Source organism: Cucumis melo, chromosome 7, assembly GCF_025177605.1.
Source record: "Cucumis melo cultivar AY chromosome 7, USDA_Cmelo_AY_1.0, whole genome shotgun sequence".
NCBI classification, from domain to species: domain Eukaryota; kingdom Viridiplantae; phylum Streptophyta; class Magnoliopsida; order Cucurbitales; family Cucurbitaceae; genus Cucumis; species Cucumis melo.
In genome coordinates this window covers 6,665,084-6,674,025 of record NC_066863.1, presented here as the reverse complement: position 1 = coordinate 6,674,025, position 8,942 = coordinate 6,665,084, and positions in this window count along the sequence as shown.

The window sequence follows — 8,942 nt, the reverse complement described above, 5'->3', positions numbered from 1 at the left end:
CTGAATCTGACCAATCTTTACATTCAACTTGTTCAATATTCTAACATTAAATTAATCTATGGCTGCTAACTCTTCTTTCATGGCTGCCATCACAAAATTTCTCTCTTTCCTATTTTGTAAGCTTTTAATATGTTATTAACCATCCAATATTTGAATTAACGTAATTGATCTTTTTACATTAACTTGTAATAAATACTTTTTACGAGTTCAATAATTCTTGGATGGAGATAAAGTCATCATGACAAGAACTCGACCTTACACCAACTATTTGTTATGTGTACAAGATACATTATGCTATGCATGGAATGTTTTGAACAATTAGTTTATGCTTGTTAAATGGAAAGTTGGTTTCTACGTTTCTTTAAAAATAAACAAAATCTAACCAAAATAAAATAAATAATATATATGTAACAAGAAGATTATTAATATTATTTTGTTAAAATGAAAGAGAGAATATAAATGTCAAATAAATAATAAAAAGGTGATATTAAGTTTAGGAGAGAATAAGCAATGAGAATTGTGTGGTGTAAGGTCGAATGAGAATTGAGATTGATAAACTCAAAAATATGGAATTTGAACATGAAAAATTGTGTGGTGTAGTGACTTTAATTAACGTTCATAATTCTTTAAGCAAAACCATTTGAACTAAAAGAATTCAAACCTCTGATCGGACAACCAAATGAACATCCAATTGATGTTCATAAATTCCAATATTTAATTTTAAAAACATGAACAAATTAAGTACAGAAAAGTTCAACCTATATGAAAACTCAAAAGTAGTTATAACTCCTCACCAAATACCAATCCAACAACTTGTAAAAAGGAAAACTAATTATGTACTTTGACTTGCATTATACATGATGATGTATTGAAAAAAAAATGCTAAATTGAATCAATAGGTTAAATATTCAAATTCTCACCTAAATAAATATATAAAAAGTCATGAACTATTTTTTGTTATTGGTGTATTTTTCTCTCTAGGTAGACTAGAATAGAAAGATTAAGAATATCTAATGTTCAAAATTTGGAAGGAATAGTTGCAAATATAATATCAAACTTTAGATATTTGTAGATACTACATAATGCTATAGAATTTTCAAAAATAGCAAAATCTATATTCATATTTCATCCAAGTTTGACAATAAAGACCATGTCGTTAATAAGATAAGAGTTCATCAATGATAGAGTTTATAATTATAACACAAATCTATCAATGACATAATCTATCACGAATCAATTTTACTATATTTATAATTCTTTTAAATTATCACTATAGAGATTTAAGTTTGGAACTACGGGTAGTGGTAGTGTCTTTAACAAAGGACATTTAAGTACAATTGATTTTGTAAAACTGATCTTTTACACGAGGTTTCTAGTGAAATTTGTTTGTGTTGATTTGATACGATGTGGTTCGATCTCTAGTATTTGATCTTCTAATTCTCTCTCAGTTGAACGTCTACGCTTGATTTGAGTAAGTAGAGCTTGTATCTTAAAAAAAAAAACAAAACTTCAAACTTCAAGGGTTTGTTGGCTTCAGAAATTAGGGAGTCTTCTAGCTCTTGGGAGAATTCTCTCTAATGGCTTCGCAAATCATTAAAAAATTTCTAAATTTTACAAATAAAGAGAAGTCCTCTATTTATAGAGTTTTCTGGTGGACTTTTATGAATTTATGCCTAGTTAGTCCATGGACCAGACCTATGTATTCAACCACATGGGTTTGTGATCATATTTAGCCTTTGGTCTAAATTAAGATTACTTTTGGATTCAATTGAATCTTAGCCAAGTAAATAATATTTAATTGGACCAAAATAACATAATAAGGACATGTGGCATCATTAGAATGGATCATTTTGTCTTTAATTTTAATTTGGGTCACATTCCAATTTTTAGTTAATCTCAAATGCAATTATTTAGTAAATGACGTGAGAATTTGTGATTGATTCCAAAATTTCGTATTCAACAAATGCCCCTTTTCAAGACATGCACGTATATGGGTGGGTGAATCTTGAAAATGATAAATTTGAAGTCCAAATACGAGCATTTTTTTTTCTTTTTGCTTATTTCGACATATCAAAATAACCAAACTATAGATTTAGTACATGAATTTGATTTAAATTTGAAATAAGGGTTGGAATATGGCCGAATATGGCCAAATCTTAATTTTTAGAAAAGTTCAAGATTTTATCCGCAACTTACTTTGATTTTAGGATAAAATTTTAAATTTGATTTTTGGGATAAAATTTGGAACTAACCAAATTTTAATTTGAGATAAGGATAAGGTTTCTACCATAGATAAAATTCGAAGGGACGATCAGACATTTCCCATCAGATCCACCTCCCTAGTAGGAACGATCAGGCATCTTCATTATGCTTCGTCGTCGGCGATCCAACTTCTACTAGGGGACAATCAGACATTTATCGTCAGATCCAACTCCCTAGTAGGAACGATCGAGCATCTTCATCTTGCTTCCCCGTTAGCAATCCAACTTCTACTAGAGGACGATCAGACATTTGCCGTCAAATCAAGTGCCCTAGTAGGGACGATCGGGCATCTTCGTTTTGCTTCGCCGTCAGCGATTCAACTTCTACTAGGGGACAATCACATATTTGCTATCAAATCCATCTCCCTATTAGGAACAATCAAGCATCTTCATTCTGTTTCGCCGTCAGTGATCCAACTTCTACTAGGGGACGATCGGGCATTTGCCATCAGATCTACCTCCCTAATAGGAACGATCAGACACATTCGCTCAACTATGTCACCATTCTAAAGAGGTAAAACCACATCATCTTTATATTGAAGAGGCAGAGATGGAGTTGCACCATCATCGTCATTTTAGAGAGATGGAGGCGAAGCTGCATCGTCGACGTCATCTTTGGAGAAGCAGAATCAAGGCTACACCATTATTGTCATCTTAGAGAGGCGGAGGCAGAGCTGCACCGCAATTGTCATCTTCTTGGATATGCGAGGCAGAGCTACACTGTCGTCATCTTTTTGGACAGCCGAAGGTGGAGCTTCCCCATCGTCATCTTCTTGGAGCTGCACCATCGTCCTTTTAGAGAGTCAGATGCAAACTTATATTGTCATCTTCATCTCAGAGAGGGAGGCAGAGCTATACTACCATCGTCACCTTAGAGACGCGGAAGCGGAGCTGCACCATAGTCATCATCTTCGAGACGCGAAGGCAAAATTGCACCATTATTGTCATCTTAGAGAGAGTAAAGGTGGAGTTGAATCATCATGTCATCTTAAAGAGGCGAAGACAGAGTTGCTTCATCGTCATCATTTTTGGAGAGGTGGAAATAAAGCTGCACCGTCGTTGTCATCTTAGAGAGGTGGAGATAGAGCTGCACCATCATCATCCTCTTAGAGTTGCACCATCATCATTTGAAGAGTTAGAGGCCGAGATGTACTATCATCATCATGCTCGAGATTGCAACACATTGAAGATGAATGATCCCCTCGATGGTCGATATTGGAGATGATGACCCTCTCGATGTAACATATTGGAGATGGCGACCTTCTTAGCTACCACATATTTGAGATGAAAACCTTCTCGACTGCAACATATTAGAGATGAAGATCTTCGTAGGTTCAAAGTACAATATATTTTAACAAATTGATTTTGGGGCAAGGTGACCGAATTTGGAAAACACTGTATTTTACAAACTTGGTTATTTGGTAAAATCCTAACTAAATCTGAAATTTATTTGCTGGACAAAATTACAACGAATGTTTTCCTATATTAATGGAATATTTATCATTCAGACTCTCAATTATTCTCATTATATCATAACTGAAACTCAATCTTTAATAAATATTAATATATTCATTTTCTAACATTTCTAAATTATTTAGTTAACTAATACATAATATATATATATATATATATATATATATATATATTTAATAAAATATCGGAATTATATAATTAATTAATCCATAGTATCTATTTTTAATTAGATTTTGAAAATACACAGCAAATTTGAATTTTCGAAATAATGTAATTTTGATAAGTTTTGATACTATGTTTCTTTATCTTTTTCTTTTTTATTATTATAAATTGTATCTTTACATATTTATTTTTTACATCTCCATAATGCATATTTCAGAAATTATTAATAGATTTTTGTAGTTAGTTTTCGATTCTATTTTTAAAAAAATTCCAGAAATATGTACTTTGTATAAGATTTTGAAAGGTTGTTATATATGTTATTTGTTTTTATTATTTTTGGTAATAATTTGTAGACTATGTCTTATTTGTGTAACATTTGTATATTAATTACATTATTATAGTACATCCTTTAGCAATATATTCTAAAAACTAGTGTATGTTATACAACTAGAAGACAATAATATGAGTAAATACTATTTTTTATGGTAGATTCTTTCCGATATCTCGATTATCGTGTTGTTAAGGTATACGTTCAATTTTCATCTTCGTTTCAAGAATGTATTCAAAGTACATCCCTTGGTATTTACGTGCTTCCATATTTAAAAAAAATGATATTTGGATAGTTTGTAAATACCTATCAGTGTGCTATTAACATCTTTAAAGATGATTGTAGGCAAGTAACATCTTTGATTATTTTTTAGCAAGTCAGTTTTTAAAATGAATGACAAGGCCTCCATGTCGTCCTCTGACATTATTAATTATATGAAGATTCATCATAAGGCTTGGAGAGGGCGTGAGATTGCTTTGAATTCTATTAGGGATACTCCGAGGGCCTCATATATCATGTTGTCAGCATTCTTGAACGCACTAATCCGAAACAATCCAAGTATACACTATCACAAATACATCTAATGTAGTACAGTTAAAGTTTCCAAGTATCTCATTTTCAATTTCACTGTTTGCAAGAACATATATGACTGAAGAAACAGATGACGAAGGTAGGTTTTAAGTACTATTTCATGGCTCCCGCCGCTTCCTGGTGTAATCGTGAAGAATAAATACCTAGGTACGTTAATTTCGCCTACACTATTGATGATAATTCTTAAAGCTTTTGTTGTTGTTGATTTCGAGAACGACATGTCATGGTTTTTTCGTAATCTTAAAGTTGTATTTTGAGAACATAATGGATTAGTAATTGTGTCTTATGCTCATAAAAGTACAGATAATAGGTTCAATGTTGTGTATGAAACAGCTGAACATGGGTTATATGCATTTCATTTGTATAAGAATCTTAAAAAGAACCATAAGTCTCTTTCAATTGAAGATTCCTTCCATAGTTGTGTTAGAGCATACCCTTGGAGTTTGAGTACTATATGAGACAACTTGATCTTATTTCTCCATCCATTAGGCATGAGTTGGAAGATCTAGGTGGGTTAGGGTATTTTTCACGAGGAAAAGATACTGAGTTATGACAACCAACATTTCTGAAAGTATGAATTCAACTTTGAAAAAAGCACGAGAATTGCTAGTAATTGGACTTCTTGAATCAATTCGTAGTTGGTTAATGAAGTCGTACCAAATGAAGTTTTCAACAAATGGAACTTTCAATATATTTAGAAGATATGATTTGAGTAGCATTAACGGAAAGTTACGCAATGAATATAAGTTGTTTAGTAATTGAATAATCAATGCTATCATTATTAAGGAATTTATTTGTACATAACATTTATTTTGATCTTTTAGTAGATATCCTATAAACCAACATGAATTTGAAGTTCACCATTGCAAGAAACAATTTGCTGTCAATATTTTAGGCCATACATGCTCATGTCGTCAGTGAGGCCTGGGTATGACCCCTTGTTCCCATGCATGTGTTGCATTGTCTAGTAGGAATCTTCATTTGCATGTGTACACTAATAAGTTTTACCATGTTTCCACTTCGATAAACTTATACAAGAAGAGAACACGTTCTATTGGCAATATCGACCAAATTCGAAATATGTACCAAGGTGGGAACGATGGACTCCTTCCACTGCAAGTTAAATGTCACCCCCTGTTCCGCACAAGTCCTAAACTTCGCAATACGGCACGCGACACAACATAAACACACAGTTGGTTTATAGGTCCCACTGACGACATGATGTACAATCTACAATATCGACAATAAATTGTTTTTTGCGATGGTAAACTTCAAATTCATGTTGGTTTATAGGATATATCTGCCAAAAGATTAAAATAAATGTCATGTACAAATAAATTCCTTAATAATAATAGCATTAATTATTCAAATAACAAACAACTTACATTCATTGCGCAACTTTCCATTAGTGCTACTCAAATCATATCTTCTGCATATATTGAAAGTTCCCTTCGTTGAAAACTCCATTTGGCACGACGTTCATAAGCCATCTTTAAACCAAACTATGAATTGATTCAAGAAGTCCAATTACCAGCAATTCTCATGCTTCTTTTAGAGTTGAATTCACACTTTCAGAAATGTTGGTTGTCATAACTGAGTATTTTTTCCTCCTGAAAAATACCCTAGCCCCCTAGATCTTTCAACCTCTTCCAACTCATGCCTAGTGAATGGAGAAAGAAGATCAAGTTGCATGCAGGACTCACACTCCAAGAGGTATATATGCTCTAGCACAACAATGGAAGAAATCTTCAATTGAAAGAGACTTATGAATCTTTTTAAGATTCTTATACAAGTGGAATGCACATTACCCATGTTCAGTTGTTTCGTACACAACATTGAACTCATTCTCTATACTTTTATGAGCATTAGACACAATTACTAGTTTATTATGTTCTCCAAATATAACTTTAAGATTACGAAAAAACCATGACCATGATAGGTCGTTCTCAAAACCAGCAATAGCAAAAGCTACAAGCACAATTTGAGAATTACCATCAATAGTGCAAGCATAAATTAGCATACCTAGGTATTAATTCTTCATGACTGGACCATCAATTGAAACTATTGGTGAACGATAATTCAATGCATCAATGGAAGCAGCAAGAGCCACGAAGTAATACTTAAACCTACCTTCGTTTTCTACTTTTTCAGCCATATATGTTATTGCAAACAATGAAATTAAAAATGAGATACTTGGAAACTTTAATTGTACTACACTTAAATTATGGTATATTTGTGATAGCGTATGCTTGGATTGTTTTGGATCAGTGCATTCAAGAATGCTAACAACATGGCATATGAGGCCTTCAGAGTACCCTTAATAGAATTCAAAGCAATCTCAATGTTCTTTCCAAGCCTTGTCATAGTTTATATTCACTCTATGATAAATCTTCATATAATTAATAACGTCGTCCTTAGCCCTGTCATTCATTTAAAAAAATAACTTCACACTAAAAAATAATCCAAGATGTTGCTTGCATATGATCAACTTTAATAATGTCAACAGCACACTGATGGGTATTTGTAAATTTACGAACTATCCAAATATCATTTTTTTTAAATACAGAAGCACGTAAATACCAAGGGCATGACAAATTCTTACAATGAATATCTAACGATGTACGATTGGACCTGGCAGTACTAAGTTCAAAACTATCGTTCACAGCAAGAAAATAAATAGATTTTGTCAATACTGATTCGCTTCTAAACGTTGATCCTACTTTAATAGGAATTCTAACATGCGACGATTCAAAAGCATCAAATTCAATAATTTCGGTATCACGATGTCAATATTGAGATCTGAGTACTTCATTGTTAAAAAATGTTGTACTTCCAGCAACACCAGCCGATACAGAGTCAACAACCACAAGTAAATCATTATCGAGAAATTTTGATAAATCTAACATAAGCTAAAACACATCCTTATCCTCGACAATTCGAATGAGGTTGGAATGGTTGCAATTATCCCAATAAATAGTCAAACGAGACACGAAAAGATTGTAAGATGGAAAAGTTTACCTTGAATACATTCTACAAATTCTTGAAACGAAGATGAAAATTAAACATACCTCAACAACATGATAATCGAGATACTGGGAGGATTCAATCTAGCATAAAAAATAGTATTCACTCATTCTAAAGCCGTAACAAAAGCATATTCGTTATAATTCTATTATTGTCTTCTAATTGTACAACATACACTAGTTTTTCGAATATATTACCAAAGGATGTAGTATAAATAATGTTAAACAAATAAGATATGTTCTATAAGTTAGTTTAAAACAATATTTAAATAATAAAAATAAATAACATAAATAGATATTATAGAGTAATTAATTATATAATTCTGAAATCTTATTAGAAGTATATATTATATATTAGTTAACTATATAATTCCAAAATGTTAGTAAAATATATTAATGTTTATTAAATATTAATTTACCTAGATATAACAAAATCCACAATTATTCAGTCTGTATATTGATTTTTCATAAATTCCAAATTTGTCTTATTTGAATATTAGGACATTCTTCACTCCACTTATTTTTCTTTTTTTTTTTTATCATTTACTTTTTCTCTTTATATTATTACTTCTCCACTATCATATTCCTACTTCTTGTTCGTGATTTATTTATTTTCTCTTCTATAATTTATTTCTTTTTCTTCATATCTCATCTTCTCTTTCGTCTTCTTGATATAAGATCTAAACGATCAATTATCTATCCTAGATAGACAAAAATAAACCTTATCACTAATAGATCGTTTAGATTTGGTACAAGATCATTTAGACTTGATACATGTGAGCTTAATATTTCATGCATGTGTAACTCATTAATCACGAGATATTTGTTATTTTCATATTGTGGACTTGTAGCCTTTTTTTTCCTTTTTCAATATTATTTGATGCAAAGATTTTCGCGCTTTGTTCTATTTTTTAAAAAACCAATTTATTAAATATATTTATTAAAGATTGAGTTTCAACTATGATATAATAGAATAACTAATTGAGGATCTAAATGATAGATATTCCATTAATATGGGACAGTTTGCTGCAATTTCCACCATCAAATAAATCCTAGATTAAGTTAGGATACAACCAAATAACCAAGTTTGCAAAGTACGATCCA